This window comes from Rutidosis leptorrhynchoides, chromosome 9, assembly GCF_046630445.1.
Source record: "Rutidosis leptorrhynchoides isolate AG116_Rl617_1_P2 chromosome 9, CSIRO_AGI_Rlap_v1, whole genome shotgun sequence".
Classification (NCBI taxonomy): Eukaryota; Viridiplantae; Streptophyta; class Magnoliopsida; order Asterales; family Asteraceae; genus Rutidosis; species Rutidosis leptorrhynchoides.
The window spans coordinates 265,414,904-265,441,781 of record NC_092341.1 but is presented as its reverse complement, the minus strand read 5'-3'; the positions used below and the strand labels follow the sequence as shown (position 1 = coordinate 265,441,781).

General features: G+C 33.8%; 1 non-coding gene across 1 annotated transcript; it reads left to right on the top strand.

The window, feature by feature from the left end:
• Positions 1 to 12,248: 12,248 nt before the first annotated feature.
• On the top strand, positions 12,249 to 12,355 carry LOC139869735 (small nucleolar RNA R71). Its single transcript, XR_011766316.1, has one exon. It is a non-coding gene; the product is annotated as a small nucleolar RNA R71 (small nucleolar RNA).
• Positions 12,356 to 26,878: the final 14,523 nt, after the last annotated feature.

Here is a 26,878-nt window from a genome sequence, read left to right as displayed (position 1 = left end):
TTCTTTCCTTATAGATTAAGAAATTTTCATATGCCTCAAGTCTTAATTCTTCTAATTCGTTTAGTTGACTTAATCTTAGACGTCCAGGTTCATGTAAATCAAGATTACATGTCTTCAAAGCCCAAAATGCTTTGTGTTCAATTTCTACTGGAAGATAACATGCTTTTCCATAAACGAGTTTAAAAGGTGTGGTTCCAATTGGAGTTTTGTAGGCTGTTCTAAAAGCCCAGAGTGCATCCTCTAATTTCATGGACCATTCCTTCGGATTTGATCCTACGGTTTTCTCTAGAATACGTTTTAAAGCTCGGTTGGTATTTTCAACTTGTCCACTTGTTTGTGGATGATAAGCGGTTGAGATTTTATGAGTTACTCCATATCTTTTGAGAACTTTCTCAAGTTGATTGTTACAAAAATGAGTACCCCGAACACTTATTAAAGCTTCGGTGTTCCGAACCTTGCAAAAAGACGTTTTAAAAAGTTGACTACAACTCGTGCATCGTTAGTTGGGAGAGCTTGTGCTTCCGCCCATTTAGATACATAATCAATGGCAACGAGAATGTAGAGATTATTATGAGATTTTGGAAAAGGATCCATAAAGTCAATACCCCAAATGTCAAATACTTCACATACTTGAATGACATTTTGTGACATTTCATCACGTTGACTTATTTTTCCGGCCCTTTGACAAGCATCACAGGATTTGCAAAGAAGGTGTGCGTCTTTGAAAATTGTAGGCCAATAGAATCCAGCATCGTAAACTTTTCTTGCTGTGAGCTGAGGCCCATAATGCCCTCCTGTTGGTCCTGTGTGACAATAGTTTAAGATTTGACTGGCTTCATCTCCGAATACACATCGGCGTATTATTCCATCGGGACAACTTTTAAACAAATGTGGATCTTCCCAGAAATAGTGCTTTATATCACTAAAGAATTTCTTTCGTTTTTGGTACGACAACCCTTTTTCAAGGAATCCACATACTAAGTAGTTTGCATAGTCTGCTGATGATGTAGCGTGAGGGTACGAAATAGTAGTATTTTTAATACAAAATACTACAAAATATGACACAAGTTTTATTAATTTACGGATGGGATATACCTAAACCTTGCTACAACACTATAGGCAGTGTACCTAATCGTAGAGTAGTATAGTTTTTAGTAAGTCCGGTTCGTTCCACAGGGAGCGGGCTTATTGCACACTATATTTTTAAACAACTATATTTGTACAAAATATATATAATTATATAAAATAATATATAAAAGGGGGTTTACCGTTTAATGACCGGTTTGTCGATTTATATTTTAAGCGAAGCGTATAGTAAATGATGATATTTAAATAACAATAAAATAAATAATCATAATTAAAATGACAATAAATAAAAGTACGAGGAAATATGAAATAAAATATATTATGCTTATTTAAACTTCCGTAACCATGATGGTTGACGTGTTGATTTTAGTTTTATGCCCATGGGTTAATTGTCCTTTGTCCTGGATTATTTAATATGTCCGTCTGGTTTTCGTCCATAACAGTCCATCAGTCATAAATATAAAGTGCGAGTGTCCTCGTCAAATTATTATTATACCCGAAGTTAAATATTCCAACTAATTGGGGATTCGAATTGTAACAAGGTTTTAATACTTTGTTTAATGAATACACCAGGTTATCGACTGCGTGTAAACCAAGGTTTTACTACTTTGTTAACAATTACACCAATTACCCTTGAATGTAATTTCACCCCTGTTTTAATTATTCTAGTGGCTATTAATCCATTCCCGTGTCCGGTTAAATAAACGATTATTCGTACATATAAATACCCCGCCCATCGTGTCCGATTGAGTGTATATGGTAATTTATAGGGACGCCCAATTGTAGATCTTTATATTAACATTAACAAACTATCATTTAGTTAAACAAATATAAAGCCCATTAATAGCCCATAGTCTAATTTCCACAAGTGTCGTTCTTTTGTCCAAACCCCAATTATGGTACAAAGCCCAATTGCCCAATTTTAGTAATTAGCCCAACATCATGATTACTTCATTTTAAATAAGCATAATAATAACTTAGCTACGAGACATTAATTTAAAAAGGAGAACATAGCTTACATTGATTATTTATCGCGTAGTGTTACACGGACAGAGTTTCGACTTCAAAAACCCGTAAAATAACCTTTACATAACCCGAACTAATCTAATATAACACTAATCTATACTATATATATATATTTATTTATTTATTATCTTATGGAGTATTATTATTATTATTATTATTTATTACTCGGCAGAATTCGCGACCTTTTATAGGGATTCTGAAATTTCTGTGCTCCGCGAGTCGCGGCACTTTTGGCCTTCCAGCTCCGCAAGTCGCGGAGGTTCCAAAACCAGCCCACAAGTTTAAGATCCAAGGCTGCCGACGGTTTTTATTTAAATATATATAATATATAAATAATTTTTATAATTATTTATATATTATATTATATTTATATACATAGTAGACTCGTAATTTTTTTTTTCGTTGCGTCGAGCGTTGAGAGTTGGTTCATGTACCGGTTCCGAATTTTCGAACGTCCTTGCGTACGCTGAGATATTTTGTACTTTGCGTTTCGTAACTTGTACTCTTGTCATTTTTAGACGTTCCTTATCAATAAATTGAACCTTTTTAATTGTATCTTGTACTTTTGAGCTTTTTGGACCTTTGCGTCTTCAATTCGTTGTTTTCGCCTTTTGTCTTCGCACTTATTTAATATAAATGAATATTACATGAAAATGGAACAATTTCAACTGAAATCTTTACATATCGGAGGGATATTGATACTAAATATATGTTCATTTGGAGCACTATCAAATATCCCCACACTTGAACGTTGCTTGTCCTCAAGCAATACAGTCTTGAAATAAAACACACTAGAATCACTTCTTTATTCTTCACACTTTGTACATCAGTGATTTTGATACGGCGGTATAAACAATGATAGTAGCATTTGTGGTTTACAGTCCCACATGACTATGAAAATTTAGATCCGTTAGGAAATTGGATCTTTATAAAAACATTTGATCTTTTGAAAATTCATGCTAGATTTTACCCTAGACAGGTTTTCCGGAATAACCCTGCACCGGTGTTTGCAAAATATTTTTGTGGGTTGGTGGGTTTCAGATTTGAAAATTTTAGCTCAAAACTTATGGTTTTGTTTCACCCACTTGCTAACCTTGTATTAGGAAAGCAACACGTCCAGTTTACTTGTCCCGTATATTACCTTTCGGTAAACTATCGTCCGGTTGTAAAGGAAAGCGATGAACAAGCAACTGTTAAGGCAATGTCCCGTGACATGCTTTTGATTATGGTCTTTAACGTGTCGGATGCAATACTATCCTTTGTAGGAGCAATAGTAAAGATCACCCTATAGTTTTTCGGTCTTGGCAAAAGGTCCTGTCTTCGACCAATATGCAACCACCGTTCTTACGGTTGACACCCGATTTGGTTCAGGTGACCTAATGAATTCTAGGTGAATTCCTAGGATTTTACGTTCAATGGTAATGAACGCATTGAAAATGGGTTTTCAGAAAACAAATCGGTTTATAATTTGATCAAAATATTTTCTCGTTCAAGCTCGAGTTTAGATATCATTGAATTCCATGAGTTTGTAATTCTCAATCTTTAAGGTCAATCTCAAGGATTGAGTAATATCAGGCTTAAAAGCTGATTTTTAATCTTTTAAGGAGATTATCCTTTCTGGGGATCTGATTCATTAGTCTTATCAAGCTAATTTGCACGGTGCCTCCCCATTGTACGAGATAAATCCTTCTCATGGTTAGGATAAATCTGACCACTTGGCGACCCTGTTTTATGCTGAGGTCCGTGGATTTCATGCTGATTTTAGTGATGACTTTTCTAGATTTTTCGTCAACCTACAGCTGGTCTGGACGACAACTTCTTGACCTAAATCAAGAAGCGCGTGTCCTTTTCGGAAGACTTTACTTCCTTTTAATGATGGAATTGATTCATCGTGTAGATCCATCTTTCTTTAATAAATCGGGTAAAACAGTTAATTTAGTCCAAAACAAAAACACTTGCAATAAACTTTACAGAAACATGTGATAGATAGTTTTTAATTGAATAACTTGGTACATTCTCCCCACACTTAGTTTCTTTCTTTGCCTTTTTATTCTCCTTTATTCTATTTTAAATGAATTCAATCGTTTTAGGGTGTTTCTCAATTTATGTCCTTTCCGAGGTAACGATAATTTCGGTATTAACACCTAGTTTTCATCGTTCATAAATATGTATAAACATGATTTTGACTTCATTTAGTTGAAAATTTTTCAAATTTTCACAAAATTTGGCAAATAAACTAAGTGCAAACCCGAGAGAATTTATAACCCTTCCCCACACTTGAGATCATGCAATGCCCTCATTTACATGAAATCAGACTATAATTATAAATTCATGAGGGTGATTAGTGTAGAAAAGTAATTAAAAATACCCAGTTTGTAATTACAAAGCTCGTCGAATGATAGATGGCGCGTCTCATCGTTCATTCCTTTATGTTTTATCACACATATTTTTCTTCAAAAACGGTTGCTTTTCTGAACTGTTTGCTAATCTTTAAAAATACGTCTTTTGCCCTAATTTATTATGCATGTTTATTAACGAGTTATGCACTAACCCGAACCCCTAATTTAACGTTAAGTAGGGTTAAACTTCCCCACACTTAGCTGACGATATGTGAAGTCAGTAGAATAAGTTCCAAGAATTAAAATAGTGAGCCAGTTATTTACATCTCGGGTGGTATATATTATATCAATGGGTTTAAAGTTTAGACCCACCCGATTGTCACTACTTAATTCTTTTTTAAGTGTAGCTTTTAGTAAATGGATATGTCTCTTTTCTGGTTCTTGGTCAAATGGATCGATATACACCGACATACATATTTCTATAGGGTGGACAATTCCTAACATTTCCTTCCTTTTATTCTCAGGATCAAAGTTTTCACCTCTATTACCCAATTGGGTGAAATTCGAGGTGTCATTATCTATTACAGCTCGTAGTTCATTTCCGGTGGATGACTCGTCTATTGAGAATATTGTGTTGGAAGGTTGTGGAATGGTGAAGTTCGGTTTGGCCTCGGGGGTAAAATTTTCAACGTTATCGTATTCCCAAGAGTACCAATTTGTCACCCTTACTTCTTCTTTATCCATTGATGGATCGATGATTTCGTCGGTAGAGGCTAATGGGTCGATATGTTGTGAAATTGGTAAGACTGAATAAAAAGTATCATCGGGATAGTTGGTGATTTCGGAGCTCTCGAATTCATCAAAATTCGATGATATGAGATTTTCTTGCACACGACTCCTCAGATCAACAGGTGTGTAGTCTGATAGAGTTTCAGCTTGCCGGTTTACAAACTCTCTCATTTGTTCATTTTGAGCATTGAGTTCTTCGAGTTTGATTTTCATATAATCTAAAGAATTTTCAGGCACATAATTTTCCTCGTCTTCTGGTTGTTGAGTTTGGATATATTCTTGGGAATAATCCCAATTTGAATTGTATTCTTCGTAATCGTTCCATTCAGGTTCCGTGGGTGCGTAATTTTCCATAGGAACGTAATAGTAACATTCCCATGTTGAGTGATAATCTCCACAAATTTCACAACCAGTTATTGTTTCGTCGTTCGTGATCCAAGATTGACCGAATGAATTTTTATCAACACTCGTTTGAGAGTATTGATTTAATTGATTTCGGATATCAAAAAGAGTTTCCATAGCCTTGTTTTCAAAATTTTCCATTTTATTGCGATGGCCAGATTTTAGCTACAATGTGGTGCATTTACTAATTATCCTATTAGTTATAAAAATAGAAAAACTTATATAAGTTGTCCAATTAATAGACTTTTCTGCTTTTGCCCACGTTTCGAATAGCCAAAAGATGCAGCAGGGAGCCAGAACCCTTTAAATCGGAAGCTCACAACTCAGCCACTAACAAATCCAACTATTACTACGAAGCAGAAAATTGTCAACGTCCATTAATTTAACCACTTAAATAATTTTTCTTTCCGTTTGAGATAAGAAATAGAGAAAATTTCTAAGTCCTAAAAACTAAAGCGTTGAGAAATAAGAAAGAAAAAGAATGCGCGTCGAAAAAAAAACGTCGAAAAATAAAAATAAGAAAAGAGCGCGTCGAAACTTAAAAGTCTAAAAATTAAATCTAAAAAGTTGCGCTTAAATGTATTAAAGCTTACAGGAATTCTATATCCAAAACGGCAATAACTTAATTAGGCACTAAAATCTAAAAACTGCGTCGCAAAATTCTAAAGCACCTAAATCTTAGTCTAAAGAAAAAGCACTTAAGGGATTTTACGGCAAAGCCTAAAAATAAAAATAAGCTACGGCAAAATACTAGAACTTAAAACTAGCTACGAACAATAACGATACAAATATTACACAAAAATATTATTTTTTATACAAATAAAAATAAACTTAAAGTTGTAAAAAGTACAATTTTTATAAAAATATTATTTTTATATTTTTATTTTTATATTTTATAAAAGTATTAATTTTTTTATATATTAAAATTAAATATAATTAATTATAACTAATTAATTAAAACTTAAAACTAAATTATATTAATAATAAACTAATTAGGTTTAAATAATAATAAATAATAATCCGTAATTAATGCGATTTTAGGGTTTCTGTCAGCTCGTCAGGGCGGCTCCGCGAGTCGCGGTTCCACTTGCCTTACAACTCCGCAAGTCGCGGAGGATGTAAAACGTTTTTTTTTTTTTTTTTTTTTTTTTTTAATAAATTTTATATTGTTTTTCTAAAAATATATTTATACAAATATATATTAAAAATATAGCGTTTCACCGATTCCCCGGCAGCGGCGCCAAAAACTTGATGATGTAGCGTGAGGGTACGAAATAGTAGTATTTTTAATACAAAATACTACAAAATATGACACAAGTTTTATTAATTTACGGATGGGATATACCTAAACCTTGCTACAACACTATAGGCAGTGTACCTAATCGTAGAGTAGTATAGTTTTTAGTAAGTCCGGTTCGTTCCACAGGGAGCGGGCTTATTGCACACTATATTTTTAAACAACTATATTTGTACAAAATATATATAATTATATAAAATAATATATAAAAGGGGGTTTACCGTTTAATGACCGGTTTGTCGATTTATATTTTAAGCGAAGCGTATAGTAAATGATGATATTTAAATAACAATAAAATAAATAATCATAATTAAAATGACAATAAATAAAAGTACGAGGAAATATGAAATAAAATATATTATGCTTATTTAAACTTCCGTAACCATGATGGTTGACGTGTTGATTTTAGTTTTATGCCCATGGGTTAATTGTCCTTTGTCCTGGATTATTTAATATGTCCGTCTGGTTTTCGTCCATAACAGTCCATCAGTCATAAATATAAAGTGCGAGTGTCCTCGTCAAATTATTATTATACCCGAAGTTAAATATTCCAACTAATTGGGGATTCGAATTGTAACAAGGTTTTAATACTTTGTTTAATGAATACACCAGGTTATCGACTGCGTGTAAACCAAGGTTTTACTACTTTGTTAACAATTACACCAATTACCCTTGAATGTAATTTCACCCCTGTTTTAATTATTCTAGTGGCTATTAATCCATTCCCGTGTCCGGTTAAATAAACGATTATTCGTACATATAAATACCCCGCCCATCGTGTCCGATTGAGTGTATATGGTAATTTATAGGGACGCCCAATTGTAGATCTTTATATTAACATTAACAAACTATCATTTAGTTAAACAAATATAAAGCCCATTAATAGCCCATAGTCTAATTTCCACAAGTGTCGTTCTTTTGTCCAAACCCCAATTATGGTACAAAGCCCAATTGCCCAATTTTAGTAATTAGCCCAACATCATGATTACTTCATTTTAAATAAGCATAATAATAACTTAGCTACGAGACATTAATTTAAAAAGGAGAACATAGCTTACATTGATTATTTATCGCGTAGTGTTACACGGACAGAGTTTCGACTTCAAAAACCCGTAAAATAACCTTTACATAACCCGAACTAATCTAATATAACACTAATCTATACTATATATATATATTTATTTATTTATTATCTTATGGAGTATTATTATTATTATTATTATTTATTACTCGGCAGAATTCGCGACCTTTTATAGGGATTCTGAAATTTCTGTGCTCCGCGAGTCGCGGCACTTTTGGCCTTCCAGCTCCGCAAGTCGCGGAGGTTCCAAAACCAGCCCACAAGTTTAAGATCCAAGGCTGCCGACGGTTTTTATTTAAATATATATAATATATAAATAATTTTTATAATTATTTATATATTATATTATATTTATATACATAGTAGACTCGTAATTTTTTTTTTCGTTGCGTCGAGCGTTGAGAGTTGGTTCATGTACCGGTTCCGAATTTTCGAACGTCCTTGCGTACGCTGAGATATTTTGTACTTTGCGTTTCGTAACTTGTACTCTTGTCATTTTTAGACGTTCCTTATCAATAAATTGAACCTTTTTAATTGTATCTTGTACTTTTGAGCTTTTTGGACCTTTGCGTCTTCAATTCGTTGTTTTCGCCTTTTGTCTTCGCACTTATTTAATATAAATGAATATTACATGAAAATGGAACAATTTCAACTGAAATCTTTACATATCGGAGGGATATTGATACTAAATATATGTTCATTTGGAGCACTATCATCTGCAAACCATGGAATTTCACTATAATCTATCTTCAATAGATATTCATCAGGGAAGTTGTCTTGTATGGCCGATTCATTTAGAACTTCTAATTCAGGATTTTCAAGAAGAGAAAGATGATCAGCTGCGAAATTTTCTGCTCCCTTTTTATCTCGGATTTCAATATCGAACTCTTGTAAGAGTAAAATCTAACGGATTAATCTTGGTTTGGCATCTTGTTTCAAAAATAGGTATCTAAGAGCAGAATGGTCGGTATAGACCACCGTTTTAGCTAGAACGAGATATGAACGAAATTTTTCAAAAGCAAAGACAATAGCAAGGAGTTCTTTTTCAGTAGTTGTATAATTCGTTTGTGCTCCTTGTAACGTCTTACTAGCATAATATATAGGTTGAAATCGTTTTTCAATCCTTTGTCCTAAAACGGCTCCCATTGCAAAATCACTTGCATCGCACATTAGTTTAAACGGTAGATTCTAATTTGGAGTTATCATAATTGGCGCATTAGTGAGTTTTTCTTTAAGAATATTAAAAGATTTGATACATTCATCTGAAAAGATGAATGGAGCATCCTTTTCTAGGAGTTTATTCATAGGAGTGGCAATTTTAGAAAAATCATTTATGAAACGTCGGTAAAAACCGGCATGCCCTAGAAAACTCCTAACTCCTCTAACATTGGTGGGATGTAGAAGTTTAGCGATTACATCTACTTTAGCTCTGTCCACTTCAATTCCTTCCTTTGAAATTTTATGACCAAGAACGATGCCTTCTTTAACCATGAAATGGCATTTCTCCCAATTAAGTACTAGATTTGATTGTTCGCATCTAATAAGCATTCGTTCAAGATTAACTAGACATGATTCAAATGTATCACTAAAGACTGAAAAGTCATCCATGAAAACTTCCATGCATTCTTCTATCATGTCATGAAAAATTGCTATCATGCACCTTTGAAAGGTTGCAGGGGCGTTGCAAAGTCCAAATAGCATGCGTTTGTAAGCAAAAGTACCATAAGGGCACGTGAACGTGGTTTTCTCTTGGTCCTCGGGTGCTATTGGAATTTGAAAATATCCGAAAAAACCGTCAAGAAAACAATAGTAACTATTTCCGGCTAATCTTTCCAACATTTGATCAATGAAAGGTAAGGGAAAGTGATCTTTTCTAGTGGCGTCATTTAATTTTCTATAATCAATACAAACACGCCATCCTGTTACAGTCCTAGTAGGAATAAGCTCATTTTTCTCATTTGTGATGACAGTCATGCCACCCTTCTTAGGTACACATTGAACTGGGCTTACCCATGGACTATCAGAGATTGGATAAATTAAACCTGCATCAAGCAGTTTAATAACTTCTTTCTTAACAACATCTTGCATATTAGGATTTAGTCTTCTTTGGCGTTGCACATATGTTTTATGACCTTCTTCCATAAGGACTTTATGAGTGCAATACGAAGGACTTATTCCTTTAATATCATGAATTTTCCATGCAATAGCTGGTTTACGAGCTTTTAGCACAGAAATGAGTTGAGATTTTTCATTTTCAGTAAGAGAAGACGATATTATTACAGGTAATTCAGATTCACCATGTAAATAAGCGTATTCTAAATGGTTTGGAAGTGGCTTTAACTCTAATGTCGGTGGTTCTTCTATCGATGATTTATATCGATATCTGTCTTCTTCTTTTAGCATTTGAATTTCTTCTGTTGTTTGTTCATATCCATTAGCCATAAGCGTAGCTAACATTTCAGTTTCATCAATTGGTTCAGTTCCTTCTCCTAAAGAACATTCTCATGTTCCTTGTAATTTTGGAAATTTTTCTAACAATTCTTCATGTGAATCTATAGTTTGAATATAATAACATGTATCATCTGCAGATTGCGGTTGTTGAATGGCTCTATCAACATAAAAGGTAACACTCTCGTCCTCTATACTTAGGGTCAGTTTCTTACCGAACACGTCTATTATTGCTTTAGCCGTGTTTAAGAATGGTCTTCCTAATATGAGAGGAACTCGAGAATCTTCTTCCATGTCCAGAATAACAAAATCTACTGGAAATACTAAAGTACCAACTTTAACTAGCATGTTTTCCATTATCCCTCTAGGATATTTTACTGATCGATCGGCTAGTTGTATGCTTATTCGTATTGGTTTCAATTCTCCAAGGTCTAGTTTAGCGTATAGTGAATACGGCATTAGATTTATACTACCACCTAAGTCTGCCAATGCTTCTATTAAATTAAGACTACCCAGAAAACATGGAATTGTGAAACTTCCTGGATCAGATAATTTTTCTGGTATCTTATTCAACAGTACTGCAGAACAATTAGCATTCATTATAACAGCCGAGAGTTCTTCCATTTTCTTTCTATTAGTGATTAGATCTTTCAGAAATTTAGCATATCTAGGCATTCCTGAAATCACATCAATGAAAGGAAGATTAACATTTATCTGTTTAAACATATCCAAGAATTTGGATTGCTCGGCTTCAAGTCTCTCTTTTCTCATTTTACTCGGGTAAGGAAGTGGTGGTTGGTATGGTTTAACATAAGGTTTAGCCTTAATTGTGTTATCTTCATTAACCTTTTCAACTACCGGTTCTGTTTCCTTATCTTGCTCAGGTTGTGGTTCTTGTGGAGTAGGAATAGAATCATCAGAAATTACAGGTATTTCAGGTGGTTTAAGTGTAATACCACTTCTTGTGGTAATGGCTTTAGCTGTTTCATTCCGGGGGTTAGCATTTGTATCACTAGGTAGACTTCCCGGTTTTCTTTCACCTATCAACCTTGCTAGGTTGCTCACTTCTTGTTCCAGATTTTGAATAGAAGCTTGTTGATTTCTAAATGCTTGAGCATTTTGTTCATTGGTTTGTTTCTGAGATGTGAAAAACTGAGTTTGAGATTCAACTAGCTTTGACATCATGTCTTCTAAATTTGGCTTTTTATCATTGGTTTGTGGTGGTTTGTTTTGAAAAATAGGTCTTTGCTGATTGTAAGTATTGTTGGATACTTGTTGATTGCTAGGACCTTGTTGGTTGTTGTATGGAACATTTCGGTTATAATTCTGGTTTTGATTGTAGATTGGTCTTGGCAGTTGATAATTATTCTGATAATTATTTCCGGGCCTTTGGTTTATGTATGAAACATTCTCTCTTTGTTCCATTGTTAGTTCAATACTGAGACAATCTTTTGTTAAATGTGGTCCTCCACACTGCTCACAACTAATTCGTATTGAATGAATATCTTTAGTCATCTTTTCCATTCGTCTCTCGACAGCATCTATCTTTGCGGAAATGGAATCAAAGTCATGGCTACAATCGGCTCTAGCTGCTTTAGATGATCTAACGATATCTTTTTCTTGGTGCCACTCATGTGAGTGGGAAGCAGTGTTATCAATAATTTTGTAAGCGTCAGTTGCGGTTTTCTTCATAATGGAACCACCAGCTGCTATATCTATGTCTTTTCTTGTAGTGATGTCGCATCCTTGGTAGAATATTTGTACTATTTGACAAGTGTCTAAACCATGTTGCGGACATCCTCTTAATAACTTTCTAAATCTTGTCCATGCTTCATATAAAGTTTCATTTGGCTTTTGTGTGAACGTAACTATTTCTCCTTGAAGTCTCACGGCTTTAGGTGCCGGAAAGAATTGTTTAAGAAAATTTTCAACTAAAACGTCCCATGTATCAATCGCCCCTTCAGGTAACGATTCTAACCAATCTTTGGCTTCTCCCTTTAAAGTCCAGGGAAATAACATGAGATATATCTGTTCACCCTCAACTTCTCGGATTTTAAATAAAGTACATATCCTATTAAATGTACGAAGATGTTCGTTTGGATCTTCCTTCGGTGCACCACTAAATTGGCATTGATTAGTTACCATGTGTAGAATTTGTCCTTTGATTTCATAATCTGGCGCATTAATGTCAGGTTGAGTAATTGCGTGACCTTGGCCAGTGCGTTTAGCTCGCATTTGGTCTTCCATACTTAGAGGTTCCAGATTCTCCATGATTGAATTTGTTGAATCTGAATCACTAGAGGATTCTGATTTAATGGGTTGTTCTTCGACAATCTCCGTTTAAATGATTGGTGGTTCCGAAGGAAAGATTAATGGTTCAGGATCTCTAAATTGTCCCTGAATATCCTCCGGATTCTCAATTATGAGGTCGTGTTCAAAAAATGGATTATCGGAAATTTGAATTGGAGTACTTGGTTGACTGGAAGACGATTCTAAAGAAAAATCAACGGCGACAATATTGGCTAGATGTCTTGATCGAGTTACAGGTGGTGAACGTACAAAAGGTGGTGAACGTTTTGCTCGGTGCATTCACTGAATATCCTATTAGTTATAAAAGATAAAAATTATATAAGTTATCAAATTAATAGACTTTTCTGCTTTTGCCCACGTTTCGAATAGCCAATAGATGTAGCAGGGAGCCAGAACCCTTTAAATCGGAAGCTCACAACTCAGCCACTAACAAATCCAACTATTATTACGAAATAGAAAATTTGGATGTCTATTAATTTAACCGCTTAAAATAATTTTTCATTGAAATTTAAAGAAATTTTAGAGAAGAAACAGAAAATTCTATGTCCTAAAAACTAGAGTGGCGAAAAATAAGAAAGAAAAAGAGCGCGTCAAAAAACGTCAAAAAATAAAAGGTCAAAAAATAATAAAAAGAATGTAGCGCGTTGAAACTTAAAAAGGAACTAAAAACTAAGAATTAAAAGTTGCGTCTAAAAATATTAAAGCTTACAAGAAATACTATATCCCAAATAGCAATAACTTAAAAAAGTACTAAAATCTTAAAAACGGCGTCGCAAAATTCTAAAGCACCTAAATCTTAGTCTAAAGAAAAAGTACTTAAGGGATTTTACGGCAAAGCCTAAAAATCTAAAAATAAAAATAACTATGACTTAAAACTAAATACGAGCGAAAAATACAAATATTATGCTAAAAACAAATAAAAAGATATAAAATATAAAAATAAACTTAAAGTTATAAAAAGTACAATTTTTATAAAAATATTATTTTATATTATTTATTTTATAAAACTGTTACTTTTATATATTTATGAAACTAATTAAACTAAAAATACAAATTAAATAAAAACTAAAACAAATTATTATTAAATATAACCCTAATTAGGGTTTAATAATAATAATTATTAATAATTTAAACCCTAAACTGGTCGGCTGATGTTTCAGACTTGTCAAATCAGGTCATGCGATCGCATGGCCTGACTGTTGTAATACCATGCGGTCGCATGGTCTGCGAATTCGGGCCAGAACCTGGGCTGCTACAGTACCGGGCCGATTACTTTTATTAATTTTTTTTTCTGTTTTAATATATATATATAAAATAGATGGTAAAAATTAAATAAAAACTTAATTTTTAAATAAAAATAAAAACTTTATAATTTTATATATATTTAACAAACTATTAAAAATGTATAATTTTTTTGTTTTTTCTTTTCTTTTTATATTTTTATATTTTCAATATTTAAAATGTATTTTTACTAAAGCGTATTTTTACAAAAGTAAACTAAAATTTTTTTTATATAGCGTTACGCTTTCGGCGTTTATGTCTTCCCCGGCAGCGGTGCCAAAAATACTTGATGTGTGCGAGGTGGTGTATAAAATAGTTATATTTTTACTACAAAATACTATTAAATACGATACAATTTTACACAAGTAATTTATTTATTTATAGAGTGGATATACATAAACCTTGCTACAACACTTATAGGTAGTGTACCTAATCGTACAGTAGTGTAGTTTTTAGTAAGTCCGGTTCGTCCACAGAGAACTCTAGCCAAGTTTAACGCTATATTTTTTTTTTACTTATAATTGTAAAAATACAAAAATATATATAAGTAGTATTATTATTATAAAAGGGGGGTTTTTACCGTTTAATGACCGGTTTGTTGATTTTAAAACTTAAGTCGTAGTTAAAACCTAATGTAAAATATTAAAAAAAATACAACTTTATTTAAAGCGTAAAGTAAATAATGATAATGGAATTGCGATAAATAAAATGACAATAAATAAAGTGCGATAATTAGAAAGTACGATAATTAAAAGTGCAATTAAATACAATGACAGTAAATAAAAGTGCGATAATTAAAAGTGCAATTAAATATGAAATATATAAATTATGCTTATTTAAACTTCCGTAATCATGATGTTCGACGTGTTGTTTTTAGTTTAGTCGTGGGTTAATTGTCCTTTGTCCTGGATTATTCGATATGTCCATACGGATTTGTCCATAATAGTCCATCAGTCATAATCATAAAGTGCGAGAGTCTTCATCAAATTATTCTTATTCCCGAAGTCAAATATTCCAACTAATTGGGGATTCGAATTGTAACAAGGTCTTAATACTTTGTTTAATGAATACACCAGGTTATCGACTGCGTGTAATCTAAGGTTTTACTACTTTATTAACAATTGCACCAATTACCCTTGAATGTAATCCACCCCTGTTTCAACAAGTCTATTGATTATTAATCCATCCCCGTGTCCGGTTAAATGAACAATTATTGGTATTTATAGATATCCCGCCCACCGTACCCAGTCAAGCGTATGTGGTTATATAAATACGTCAAATTATAAGTCTATATATTAAATCAACGAGGTATCATTTAGTTAATATAAAGCCCATTAATAACTCAAAGTCTAATTTCCACAAGTGTCGTTCTTTTGTCCAAACCCCAATTATGGTACAAAGCCCAATTACCCAATTTTAATATTTAGCCCAACATCATGATTACTTCGACATTAAATAAGCATAATAATAACTTATCTACGAGACATTAATTTAAAAAGGTTGAACATAACTTTCAATGATTAATAATAGCATAGTGTTACACGGACAGAATTTCGACTTACACCCTTACAACATTCGCTAACATACATTTATTATTAGAATTTAAAATTAAAATTAAAATAAAAATATAATATATATATATATATATATATATATATATATATATATATATATATATATATATATATATATATATATATATATATATATATATATATATACGTTGAGTGAGAGATAGATGGAAAAGATATGTTAAAAATTTGTCCAAAACTCGCGAACTTTATAGGACCTGACCTGTCACTGTTCACCATGCGATCGCATGGAGTTATAGCCTCCAGGCCATGCGATCTCATGGCCCCTTTTTCCAGCTCAGAAGAATTTGTTTGCATTCTGCCGACGGTTTATATAAATATATATAATATATAAATAATTTTAAGAATTATTTAAATATTATATTATATTTATGTGCATAGTTGACTTGTAATTTTTAGTCCGTTGCGTCGAGCGTTGAGAGTTGACTTTGGTCCCGGTTCCGGATTTTCGAACGTCCTTGCGTACAATTTAATATCTTGTATTTTGCGTTTTGCGACTTGTACTCTTGTAATTTTGAGATGTTTCTCACCAATAATTTGAACCACTTTGATTGTACTTTGTACTTTTGAGCTTTTTGGTCGTTTGCGTCTTCAATTCGTCGAATCTGTCTTTTGTCTTCACCTTTTATTATTTAAACGAATATCACTTGTAAATAGAACAATTGCAACTAAAAGCTTGTCTTTCTTGAGGGATAATGCTATGAAATATATGTTCGTTTTTAGAATTATCAATGTTTCTCTTGATGATCTTGTGGGTTTTAGTGGGAGTTCGGGGAACAAATGAATTACCGATTAATGGTGATGGGTCAGATCTTGACAATGATGGGGATGGTTCAGATAACGGTGATAATTTCGAACATAGTACGAGTTCTAGTGATGAGGAGACTACTAATGAAAATGGTTCAACCATACCGGTTGTCCTTATACTTAGACGCTCGACTAGAGTGCCGAAACCTAATCCTAGGTATTCTTCATTAACAAACTACTTGCTCTATACCAAGAATGGTGAACCCGAAAGTTACTTTGAAGCAAGAAAGTCCAAAGAATCCATACAATGAGAGCTTGCTATGAAAGAAAAGATGGGGTCACTTGAGAAGAACAAGACTTGGTCACTAGTGAAATTACCTCATGATAAAAAGGCGTTGCAAAACAAATGGGTGTATAGAATAAAGAATGAGGTGGATGGCAGGAAGAGGTACAAAGCACGGTTAGTGGTTAAAGTTTTTCAACAAAGGAAATGGGTTGATTACAAAGAGATATTTTCATCGGTGGTGAAGATGACAACTATTCGTTTGGTACTTTTGTTGGTCGCATCCGAGGACTTACATCTACAACAACTAGATGTGAAGATCGCATTCTTACACGGGGATCTTGATGAGGAGATCTATATTAGGCAACCCGAGGGCTTTGAGGTAAAGGGTAAAGAGAAGTGGGTTTGTATGTTAAAGAAAATTTTATATGGATTGAAGCAAGCACCTCAGCAATGGTACTTGAGATTTGATGAGTTTATGAAGAAGGTTGGTTTTGTAAAATGTGAAGCAGACCATTGTTGTTACTTGAAGAAATTCAAGTCTTCTTACATATTCTTATTATTATACGTTGATGACATGTTGCTTGCTGGTTCCGACATGTCCGAGATCAATAAGTTGAAATTTATGCTTTCAAAAGAGTTCGAGATGAAGAATCTTGGTAGTGCTAAGCAAATACTTGGAATGAGTATTGTGCGTGATCGTGCTAGAGGTGTTCTATACTTGTCTCAATACAAATATATTGAGAAAGTAGTAGAAAAGTTTAATATTGATAAAGAAAAGGCTCGTACCATGCCTTTGGGTAGCGCGATAAAGTTATCAAAGAATCAATCACCTAAAACGGAAGAAGACAAAGTGGAGATGGAAAAGGTTTTGAATAGATCGGTCGTGGGAAGTATTATGTATGCCATGGTTTGTACGAGACCGGATATAGCTCATGCATTGGGAGTTGTAAGCCGTTATATGTCTAATCCGGGGAAGGAGCATTGGGAAGCTGTCAAATGGTTGCTTCGTTATTTGAAAGATACTTCTAGTATGGGATTGTGTTTCACTAAGGGCAATGTTGTACTTAGAGGTTATGCGGATGCAAATTTAGGTGGATTTGGTGATTCGGGTATGAGTACTACGGGATATGTTTTCATGGTTAGTAAGAAGGCTGTTAGTTGGATGTCTAGACTACAAAGGAGTGTTGCTTTGTTGACCACTGAGGCCGAGTACATGGCTATTGCGAAAGCTTCTAAAGAGTTTGTTTGGTTGAAGAACTTTGAAACGACCCGTCCATATTACTATAAATGCAGTACGTTATTCATTGGTCCCATAGCGAGGTATTTGACCTCTATATGATACGTTTTAGAAAATATTGCATTCGTTTCATAAAAATCACGCCATTATTATACATAATGCATGTTTTAAACAAGTGGGCGATTATTTAAGAAATAATCCCCATAATACATCGGTTTCCAAATACTACACACGTGACATAACAGTCGAATATAATACATGACAAAGGTTTTATTGAATGCAACACTTCATTTTAAAAAACATGAGACTCCATGCACAGCTTGCTCAGATAATGCAACAGCGGAAGACTTTCTTAAAGACCTGAGAATAAACATGCTTAAACAGTCAACACAAAGGTTAGTGAGATATATAGGTTTAAAGTTAGCATCGATATAAATATAGACAACAAGATTTCATAGTTACAAACATTTCAATAAAGATATTCTATAAGTTGTTGAGCACTTCGGTAACCATACTTAACCATTAATGTAGCATATTCCCTTTATTATGAAATCTCCCTACACTGTACCAAGTGTAGTAAAAATGAAGTACTATGCAACCGTTTACGATACTAGAGCGACTAGCCCGGTTGGGGCTGTCAAACTCGATAGATCTATCAATAGGATTCGCGCTTACATGTTCTTACAACATGTAAATATTAGTTACCAAGCTATTAGGGAAGATATGCAAGGTGGTACAACTCAACGTAGAATATATTTTAAGTACTTGTGTCCATGGCGTAAAATATAAAATGCATGTATTCTCATCTCAAAATATTTTTAGAGTTTAAAAATGGGACTATATACTCACGGTAGTAAAAGTATATTAATAATAAGTTTTCAACTTATTTCTAATATGGCCGTCGTCCTTGGATTCACGAACCTGTAATAAATATATATATATATATATATATATATATATATATATATATATATATATATATTCAAAATGTAATACAACTATTATTCATATCATATCTTCAATCACATGTGATTGTTTAAGTTCATATTTTCAATCACGTGTGATTGTTTAAGTTGTCAAGTTATCAGTCCAACGTTAGTAGTCCACAATTAGTAGTCCACAGTTAGTAGTCCACAGTTAGTAGTCCACAATTAGTAGTACATAGTATACACGTGTTGTATAAGACTCAATCATGACCCACAATACCGCTATTGTAGTTACACGTATTGTGTATGTGGTGTCTTTTGATTTATCCAACGTATTGTGTAACCATGACATGTTAGAATACATGTATAATACAAGAAAAGTTAGCTAGGATATGGTTAGTATAGATTTTAATGAATTAATCTCGTAATCAAATTATCCATTTCTAACCAATATTGTTTTGCCCATAATTTCTTCGTTATAAATCCGTTTTGAGTGAACCAAATTGATATGGTTTCATAACGAATTGTAATTTGTGAAACTAAACTGAAAAAGTGGTGGTTTATAGTCAGAGTTACAAGTTATAATCCATATTTTAAAGAGGTAGTCATTTCCGTCGAAAGAACGATATCTTGATGACCATTTTGAAAAACATACTTCAATTTTGAGTTTAACCATAATTTTTGGATATAGTATCATGTTCATATGAAATATCATTTTCCCATAAGAACAACTTTTAAATCAAATATTATGATAGTTTTTAATTATCCAACCCAAAACAGCCCCCGGTTTTACTACGACGGCGTATGTCCGGTTTTACGGTGTTCTTCGTGTTTCCAAGTTTTAGCTCATTAAGTTAGTATATCATATAGATATAAAATATGTGTTAAGTTATTTTTAAAAGTCAAGTTAGAAGGATTAACTTTGTTTGCGAACAAGTTTAGAATTAACTAAACTATGTTCTAGTTTATAAACTCTTATATAGATAGCTATAGACATATGAATTGAACAAGAGTTAAAGTAGAGTTTTTACCTCAACTTTAGAATGTAAAGTTGCTGGAAAGAAGTAGTAGAACAAAACTTGAGAGAGTTCTTGCAAGTGTGTGTGAAAATTGAAAGTAAAATTTGTAAAATGAATGTGTGAAAATGAGTTAGAAATGGTGCTTATTTATAGGCTTGAAAATTTGGTTTTTAGTGAAAATATCTAAGATAAGTTAAAATGTATTAAGTCATGGATGACATATTAAATTAATTAGGTCATGGATGACATATTAAAAAATAATTGCAGATTTCTATTGGTATATACCAATAGTAAATACTTCTAGAAGCTGTGTATAATACGGGTAAAAATATCGTTTGAATGCGAGTAGAATTCTTGAGGAAATTGGACGAAAATACGAGTATAGCTATCCTTTATATATATTGGTATATTATAAAGTGTATTTAATACTTGTAAGGATGTATTTACACTCGTAATACTTTATATGTAAATACATTTTAACATAAGTTAATTACGTCGTTTAAATAGTAACATATATATTGTTCAAAAACTCTTTAAATTAGTAGTATGAATATATATATATATATATATATATATATATATATATATATATATATATATATATATATATATATATATATATATATATATATATATATATATATATATAATACTTTGTTAATATACTTAATGAGATATTTAATTATCATATTTTCAAGTTAAATATATATAATATATATATACACGTATATATAATTAATACAAATTATGACGTTCGTGAATCGTAGGAATAAAAGGGTATTTGATTATATGAACACAGTTCAAAGTTTTTGAGATTTTCACATTACAGACTTTGCTTATCGTGTCGGAAACACTAAATCATTTAAAGATAAAGTTTAAATTTGGTCAGAAATTTCTGGGTCGTCACAAACTTCTTGTGTGAGTTGGGTAAAAGACAAGACAATTGCATCTTATATTGTGACAACCAAAGTGCAATCAATCTCGCGAAGAATTCGGTATTTCATAATCGTATGAAACACATTGATTTGAGGTATCATTTTATTCGAGAACGTATTGAGAATGGTACTTTGATAATGGAGAAAGTCCTTGGTATGAAGAATCCCGCGGATATGTTTACTAAGGTGGTGTCAATGGACAAGTTGAGGTTTTGCATAGCCTCAACGGGTCTTCTCATGAACTAATGAGAAGGTGGTGACCGACTAGGGAGATAGAGAGATGATGATTTGATTCTAACAAGAAGTGTTGAAGACCTTGTATCGAAAGTCTGCTTATCCGGTGTATGTGATAGGAGTGTGCGTGTCCCAAATGGAGTTTGGTGGTAAAGGGTGCTTTGGCGATCTTGGTTTGTTTGATGATATGATGGGTTTACAAAATGAGTTATGGTTTTGACTATCTTCAAGTGGGAGATTGTTGGATGTGAAGGATATCAAAACAAGACGATGGAAACGGTTCAAGTAAAGAGGTACGCCGTGGCCTTGAATGGCGCGCCGCGGCCTAACACTTGAAAAGAGCATCATATTAAAGAAAACGTCTGTCCGGGGTTTTGCCTTAGAGGCGCGACGCGACCCCATATAGGCGCAGCGCGGTTAGTGTCTGACGGGTAGTTTCGATATTTATGTTTTTCTTGTTTTTCAAAGTGTTTTTGGCCTATATAAGCATCCTATTGTAACCCTCATGTATGTGCACGAATTATATCAATAAATCTCCTTATTTGGTCTGTGGATTAAAGTAATCGACATTCGATTACATATAACCACGTTAAATCTCGCGTTCTTTAATTTTTCGTATTATTGTCTTTCGTTTGTCGAAGTGGGAGATTAATCTTAGTGATTAATCTTATTGTTTGGGTCCTATAATCCTTACGATTGATACTTTGATGTGTTACTTTCAAAGACTCTTTACATAGCATAAAATAAAGCATAACCACTACCTCACTACTTAACTATCTCGCTACTTTATTTAATCACCAACTCCTACTAAGTTTAGGTAGTAATATAGTAAACAAAACCGGAAAAACTACCACCTGATCATGACCCTCTAACTAGATATAACCACAACACAAATTTGTCTACGACCTCGCGTCTCTTGGTCCTAAAAATATTCGCCGTTCCCGGGGCTATTACCTCGCATACCGCGACCAAACCCTCGACAACCGAGAAAGTTCTTCTAATCAAATTCATTCAAAAGCCTCCCAGCTAGGATACTTGATCCGGAAGATAAGATTCCACCCGGTATATTGGATCTCAGATCGGAAGCTTTCAACCAGCTTCAGTTTTCTAGTTTGCACTATTGTTTTAACAATGGGAGCGTCTTTGCTCTTGTTTTTCCCGTCTTTGTGAGAATACTGCTACTCTGTTCTTAGCATCTTAGAAAGGAAGTTTCTCTAAAAGATTGTTAAAGACGTAAGGAAATGGAACCACTTATTATGTTTTTTTCTCTTTAGTATCTATCTATTATAATAATAATAATAATATATGATATTTGTAAGTATAACGGGTTGTTTTTTTTCCATTAAGCTCTTTACTATAGATACTAAGTACGTTTGATCGACGAGTATGAAAGCTTATAGAAGTTTGAGCTTATGATATTAATAAACTATAAATCATAAGTTTTGTTTGGCATACGTCAAAAAGTAGAACTTATAAAAAAAGAAGCTATAAAAACAGAAGCCTTTAAAACTAGCTTATTAAAAAAGAAGAGCTCGTGAGAAATAAATTTTGTAAGATACCCTTAAGTCATTTCACAAGTATAAACTTCAGTTACTTTATAAAACACTTATAAAAAATTATAAGCTTCATCTTCCAACTTCAAAATAAGCTCCAGCTCTAACTAGTTTCATTCAAACAAACCCTATGAAATTATGGATTACAATATTACGTATGATAACCAGTGTTGTTTACTTTTTTCTGAGTTTAAATGATAGAATTGACTATTTTACCCCTACAACAACTAATTATTTTATTTGTTTTTTTATGGTGTGTTTGGATGAAATTAGTTGGAGCTGAAGCTTATAGCTAGAGCTTATGTGCTAGAGTTTTATTATTTTGTATAAGGGTTTGGTGCTGGAGCTTATTTTTCAGTTCATAAGCTCTACTTTTTTCATAAACTACTAGAAGTGGCTTAATTTTAAGAGCTTATGATTTTTATAAGCTCCACTTTTTATGTCAAGCAAACAAAGCTTATGACTTTAAACTTATTAAAATGATAAGCTCAAGCTCCAATAAGCTTTCATAAACTTCAAGAAGCTGTTTGCCAAACACACCCTAAATTACTATCAATTGCAGATCCATTTAAATGGACAAGATGACCAGTTACATTACCTTTGATAAAATAACGAACAATATGAGATCGTTTTAACAAAATATAAAATTGTAGTTTCAGTAGGCAGTAATCGAAACCAACATATATAACAATGATCATAGAAACAGATAAGTATATATTTATATATACAAGCAAACCAAATACACCATGGATCCATTTTTAATTCAACAAAGTATCAACAATGAAAAAAGAGTCATCTTTGTAATATATGAAATCTCTAATAAGAAAATGAAAAAGAGTCATCTTTGGAAATTTAATCTAACTTTAGCCTTCCATTCATTAATTTTAGAAAAAATTACACTGTTGGTACCTGTAGTTTGTACATTTTTGCACCGTTACACCTAGATTTTTATTTTTCGGTGGTTGGTACATGAGTTTTGGTTAAACCATCATCATCGGCACCCCACGCTAACTGTTGGTGCATGAATCCCCAGCTGTAGATTGATTCGTTGTTTGATACATTCGGTTATGTAATAATGTTTACTTGTGACTATTGATTACGTTTGTGATTGTGCGTGCTTAATTTGTTAAACAATCAATTAGTTAAATTGCACACACAGTCGACCGAGTGTGTCCACACACTCGACAGACTGTGTTACACAGTCGACCGACTGAGAGACACACTCGACCGAGTGTGTCTGATATGCAGTATATATACGGGTTGAGACTTCTTTGTTGAGGTTAATCATCACATTTACCCTAATCGACAGGTTTTCGTCTCTGCCGAACTCTAACACCAAATACCACCGAAATACTTTGTTTATGCGTCGATCTAATCTAGTATTTGTCCTAGGTTTGATCTATTCGATCTCGATACGACCCATATCTCGGTTTAACCCAATTCTAGTGTATTCCGCCTCTAGGATTGTTAGCAAGTGACCTATTAAATCTTCGTCTACAAAGTGGTATCAGAGCTGAAGTCTCTGGTTTTGCTTGATCTAAATCGTTTTTGGGTCAAAAAGTTGGTGTTTTTGGTGTTATTTGTGTTTTGAACGATTAATCCTGTTTCTTACGTTATAGTTTGTGTTTTCTTTGTCAAAAAGTGTTTCTGGAGTCATTGCAGTTGTTTTCTACGTTTTGGTTTAGAGTTTTTCATCAAAAATCGATCGAAAAATCGATTTTAGTCTAGAAAATCCTAATAGTCGACCTGTATCTGTCAAGAACACACTCGGCCGTGTGTGTCTTGACAATCGGCCGTGTGAGTCCCTCAATCGACCGAGCGAGCTTGTTAGTCAACTGTGTGTGTATTACCAAAGCCGTGTGAGATCAAGATAGTCAGTCGGCCGTGTGTGTGTAGTCACTCAACCGTGTGAGCAATACAATCGACCGTGGGAGTTTGACAGTCGGCCGTGTGAGTTGTAATACCAAAGGCATAGTGTGTAATGAAGTGCTGCCAAAATTTTGACAGACAATCGACCGTGTGTCTTACACAATCGACCGTGTGTCTTAGTCAATCGACCGTGTGTATTAGTCAATCGACCGTATGTCTTACACAATCGACCGAGTGTCTTTCAACCCAGAAACTTAATTTACATTTAATTCTCACATAATTAATTAGAATGTCGGACACTAATGAACAAGCGGCTAACGAACTCAGTGCTTTAGTGATTTCACCTGGACTTCAAAAGTTAATACTTTCTGCGAATGAGTCTGGAACTTCCAATAAGGTTCCCAAGCTTGACAACCAGAAGGACTTTTTGGACTGGAAGGCACGTTTTATGATATATTTGAATGGTATATATTCTAGACTATGGAAGTTTATTGAGACTGAATTTGCATGGCCAAACGGGGCAGACGGTGAACCTAAAGAGACTGCTCAGTTCAATCCTGCTGAGCGTGAACAGTATAACTTGGAGTGTAAGTGCTACGCTCAACTTACTCAGGCACTGTCTAAGGAGATCTTCTCACAGTTCAAGAACAGAAATAAGACCTCGTATACCCTTTGGCTTTCTCTTCAATCAGCCACAAAAGGAACAGCCACTTACCGTGCCACTAAGGGTAAGGTTCTCAAAGATGAATGGAGAGTGTTTGTTGCTCTTCCTTCCGAGTCTCTTGGACAAACTTTGGAGAGATATCATCTACTGGTTGCTGAAATGGCAGATTATGGAATTGATTTATCTGATGAGAAAGCAGTTAGAGTTTTGAAAGACGGTCTTCCTGAGAAATGGGACAATGAAATTGAAAAGATTCAGAATAGATACATTGAATCATGTCGTACGTTAACCTTGATGGCTTTTACTTCCAAGTTGATGGAAAAGGATATTCAGGTTGAGGCAAAGAGGAAGAGACTTGGCACTGTAGCTGGTTCGTCCATTATTGGGTCATCTTCAGGAAATCATGCTTCTTTGCAAACAACTTACATTTCAACCAATGCATCACAGACCTCAGCTCCAGCATCAGATTCTGGTTATTTCATTACCAAATCTCAAGCACAGAAGTCAACTGCTAAACTGATTGATTCCGGCGTTATGCAACAGGCTCAATCACCAGTGATCAAGACAGAAAATATCAAGAAAGGGCCTCTAGAATTGATTCAGGAGGATATAGCTTTGGCTGCTATCGTGGTTAACTCTTACAATGATATGATAAGTGGGCAGATAATAAATGGTTATCTGGAGAATGAGGACTATGATCAGATAGTTGAGGATGAGATTGAGAGAATGGACATCCTGTATGCTATGGGCAGTGTGGTGAGATGTGCTAGAAAGTATTTGAAGAGAACAGGTCAGAGTACTTTGAGTTTGAACCGCAACACTAAGTTTGGTTTTGATATGTCCAAAGTGAGATGCCATAATTGTGATGAACTTGGTCATTTCAAGAGGACATGCACAAGACCACCTAAGCCTGGTTTTCATAATCCTTTTCATAATACTTCAATTGTGGTGACTCCTGGACATGCTGGTCTGACAGTAAACAAGGAAACAACTTCTAGTGGTCAATCCAAGGCTTTGACTACTACTTATGCTGATGAAGTGTGTGATTGATCGATCTTAGTTGATACTGAAAAGGCTAATGTGGTTTTTGTTGGTAAGAGTGAAGCTGAAATAGAAGAAGAAAGGGTTATCAGAAGAAATGCTGGTTGTATAGGTAAAGATGATCCTGCTTGCACATGCTATGTATGCAAATGTGACGCACGTATGAAAAGGGTTGAAGCTATAATGAAGATGTGTCGTAGAAAGAGAATTAGTATAGGTTGTATGATAAGTTTCGCAAAGCCAAGGATCTGTCTGATCTTGAATTCACAACTGACTCTTCAGATGATGATGAATCTCAGGAATGAGTTGTCATACAGGAACCTGGTTTAGAAAAGAACTTGCACATTTGCTCAAGGGTGATGTTGAAGGTACTGATGAGAAGATAGTCACGATGACAAGTTCGGATAATCCTGCTAAAGTTGAGGGCAAAGAAGGTTATGATGCTAATTATTCAGACAGTACAAGTTCAGAGTCAGAATCAGAATCAGATACAGATTCGCAGGTCGGTAGAAAAGATTACGCGTTCATGGCTAACACATCCTGCAATGACAAGGTATGTAATGATTTAGATTCCTTTTGCTTAAAATGCACTGACCTTGAATAGGAAATCGCTAGACTTGAATGTGTAGTCTCAAAGCTTAACGAGATACCTGCTACTTGTGAAACTTGTCCGAAACTTAGACTTGAACTTAAGAACTTGAGTCTAGAAAATCAGA